Here is a 4140-nt window from a genome sequence, read left to right as displayed (position 1 = left end):
CTCCATTGGAGAATTCAGACCTAAGCATTAATCGAGAAGCGATGGGGACGACGGAACCCGTGAATGCAGAGGATTCTATTGAAAACGAATCCTAATGATTTATCGGGTAGGATGGCGGAACAAACCAGAGACCACTTCATTTCTTTTTATTCTGTTCTGATTCTGAGAGGTCATGAGTTAACCCGACAACTGAAATAGATATTGAAAGAGTAAATATTCGCCCGCGAAAATTTTATTTTCATTTTAAAAATTTTATTTTCATTTTTTTTTTTTATTTTCATTTTAAAAATTTTATTTTCATTTTATTTGATTGTTAAATTTTTGTCGATCCGAGATGAATATGATAAAAAAAGACAAAACAAAATAAAGATTCGTTATAACATTATAACAAAAACAAGATAAGACATTATCTATAAATAGAATCCATGTTTAATTACTTATATATATATCCAATATATATCCAAACAAGATATACAAATTTATAATAGATCAGATAAAATCTCAAATAGATCAGATAAAATCTCAAAGCAAAGAATCCCAGGATTCAATCTATTATTCAGTAACTACCTATATATCTTAAGAATAAAATAAAATATTTTTTAGTCATTTTTTTCGCGAGGAGCTGGATGAGAAGAAACTCTCATGTCCAGTTCTGTAGTAGAGATGGAATTAATAAACAACCATCAACTATAACCCAAAAAGAACCAGATTTCGTAACCAACATAGAGGAAGAATGAAAGGAATATCTTATCGAGGTAATCGCATTTGTTTCGGTAGATATGCTCTTCAAGCACTTGAACCCGCTTGGATTACATCTAGACAAATAGAAGCGGGGCGCCGCGCAATGACACGAAATGTACGCCGTGGTGGAAAAATATGGGTACGTATATTTCCAGACAAACCAGTTACGGTAAGATCTACAGAAACACGTATGGGTTCGGGGAAAGGATCTCCCGAGTATTGGGTAGCTGTCGTTAAACCGGGCAGAATACTTTATGAAATGAGCGGAGTAGCCGAAAATATAGCAAGAAAGGCTATTTCAATAGCGGCGTCCAAAATGCCTATAAAAACTCAATTCATTATTTCAGGATAGGAATATAGAACCAAAGGAAAGAAGTCTTGGGAATAAAAAAAACAATTGCGGGTTTCCTTTTTTTTTTTTTTTGACAAACAATATTTCTTTTTTTCTTCGTCCTTTGTTCCATTGAAAGAAGAGATTAAAAAAAATGATTCAACCTCAGACCCATTTGAATGTAGCAGATAACAGCGGGGCCCGAGAATTAATGTGTATTCGAGTCATAGGAGCTAGTAATCGCCGATATGCTCATATTGGTGACGTTATTGTTGCTGTGATCAAGAAAGCAGTACCAAAGGCACCTCTAGAAAGATCAGAAGTGATCAGAGCTGTAATTGTACGTACTTGTAAAGAACTCAAACGCGACAACGGTATGATAATACGATATGATGACAATGCTGCAGTTGTCATTGATCAAAAAGGAAATCCAAAAGGAACTCGAATTTTTGGGTGCGATCGCCGGGGAATTGAGACAGTTAAATTTCACTAAAATAGTTTCATTAGCTCCTGAGGTATTATAAGACGAGACCTCAATTCAATATAGTTATAGTATTTAAATTAGAGTATTTAAATGACATAGATTAATTAGTAGATTGTGTCTCACGTATATACCTTTACTAAGTAAAAAAAAAAAAAGAACATGTTGGTTATATCAAAATTCGGGAGCAACAATAATTTTAGTTTACCATGGGTAAGGACACTATTGCTGACATAATAACTTCTATACGAAATGCTGACATGAATAGAAAAGGAACGATTCGAATAGGATCTACTAACATCACTGAAAACATTGTTAAAATACTTTTACGAGAAGGTTTTATCGATAACATAAGGAAACATCGGGAAAGAAACAAATATTTTTTGGTTTTAACCCTACGGCATAGAAGGAATAGGAAAGGACCATATAGAACTATTTTAAATTTACGACGGATCAGTCGACCCGGTCTACGAATCTATTCTAACTATCAACAAATTCCTAGAATTTTAGGCGGGATGGGGATTGTAATTCTTTCTACTTCTCGGGGTATAATGACAGACCGGGAGGCTCGACTAGAAGGAATCGGCGGAGAAATTTTGTGTTATATATGGTAATCTGTCTAACATCCGAATTGTATCCGAATCCGAAACTTTCCATTTGTGAAAAAAAAAAGCACGGGTTGTCTAATAGAACTCCTCCTGCCCTACAGTAGTTGATACGTCAAGGAAGTTTTACCTGGAATAAAAGAACAAAAATGGATTCATGGAGGTTTAATTAGTGAATCACGTCCACTCCAGATTCCTTTAGATAATGAAGATCTGATTCTAGGTTATGTTTCAGGAAGGGTCCGATCGAGTTTTATACGTATACCACCGTGGGATAGAGTCAACAAAAGTGAAGTAAGTGCTTATGATTCAACCAGGGGGCGTATAATTTATAGACTCCGCAACAAGGATTCGAACGATTAGGTAGTTTTTTCAACTTCAAGATTCCTTTCAGGGGGATCCAATTCAAGGTTCAAAAATTTCAAGAAACTTATTTTCTTCCAATAAGTAGATTCGGAAAAATTTAAGGAATAACAACTATGAAAATAAGGGCTTCCGTTCGTAAAATTTGTGAAAAATGTCGACTAATCCGTAGGAGGGGACGAATTGTCGTAATTTGTTCCAACCCGAGACATAAACAGAGACAAGGATAATCTTTCTATTCTAAAAAGAACTCCTTAAAGTTAAAGAAAAGAAACTAATCTTAAAGAAAGCGATGAACAAATAAAAATAGAAGATCTGTTTTGACATGAAATGGATATATCCATATATCTCTGACTTATCCTTATGAAATGATAAAATATGGCAAAACCTATACCAAAAGTTGGTTCACGTAGGAATGGGCGCAGTAGTGCACGGAAAAGTGCACGTAGAATACCAAAAGGAGTTATTCATGTTCAAGCAAGTTTCAACAATACCATTGTTACTATTACAGATGTACGGGGTCAGGTAATTTCTTCTTCCTCCGCCGGTACTTGTGGATTCAAGGGTCCAAGAAGAGGGACTCCTTTTGCTGCTCAAACCGCAGCGAGAAATGCTATTCGAGCAGTAGTAGACCAAGGTATGCGACGAGTGGAAGTTCTGATAAAAGGTCCTGGTCTCGGAAGAGATGGAGCATTACGAGCTATTCGTAGAAGTGGTATACTATTAAGTTTCGTACGGGATGTAACCCCTATGCCACATAATGGCTGTAGACCTCCTAAAAAAAAACGTGTGTAGAAATAAACACTAAAGAGATTTCAAGAGAAATAAATGATTCAATGATCTGATCAAATAAAATAATATTACTATGGTTCGAGAGAAAGTAAAAGTCTCTACTCGGACACTGCAGTGGAAGTGTGTTGAATCAAGAACAGATAGTAAGCGTCTTTATTATGGACGCTTTATTCTGTCTCCACTTATGAAAGGCCAAGCCGACACAATAGGCATTGCGATGCGAAGAGCTTTGCTTGGAGAAATAGAAGGAACATGTATTACACGTGCAAAATCTGAGAAAATACCACACGAATATTCTACCATAGTAGGTATTCAAGAATCAGTACATGAAATTTTAATGAATTTAAAAGCAATTGTATTGAGAAGTAATTTGTATGGAACTCGTAACGCCTTTATTTGTGCCAAGGGTCCCGGATATGTAACTGCTCAAGACATCATCTTACCGCCTTCTGTGGAAATCGTTGATAATACACAGCATATAGCTAGCCTAACCGAACCAATTGATTTGTGTATTGGATTACAAATCGAGAGAAATAGAGGATACGGTATAAAAACGCCAAAGAACTTTCACGACGGAAGTTATCCTATAGATGCTGTATTCATGCCTGTTCGAAATGCGAATCATAGTATTCATTGTTATGGGAATGATAATGAAAAACAGGAGATACTTTTTCTAGAAATATGGACAAATGGAAGTTTAACTCCTAAAGAAGCACTTCATGAAGCCTCTCGGAATTTGATTGATTTATTTATTCCCTTTCTAGATGCGGAAGAAGAAAACTTACATTTAGAAAACAATCAACACAACGTTACTTTACCTTTTTTTC

The sequence above is a fragment of the Durio zibethinus genome, unplaced genomic scaffold (assembly GCF_047325235.1).
Source record: "Durio zibethinus cultivar Kanyao isolate XHJ-2024 unplaced genomic scaffold, ASM4732523v1 HiC_scaffold_191, whole genome shotgun sequence".
Taxonomy (NCBI): Eukaryota; Viridiplantae; Streptophyta; class Magnoliopsida; order Malvales; family Malvaceae; genus Durio; species Durio zibethinus.
The sequence above is the reverse complement of the archived record's forward strand: the minus strand, read 5'-3'. Positions refer to the sequence as shown.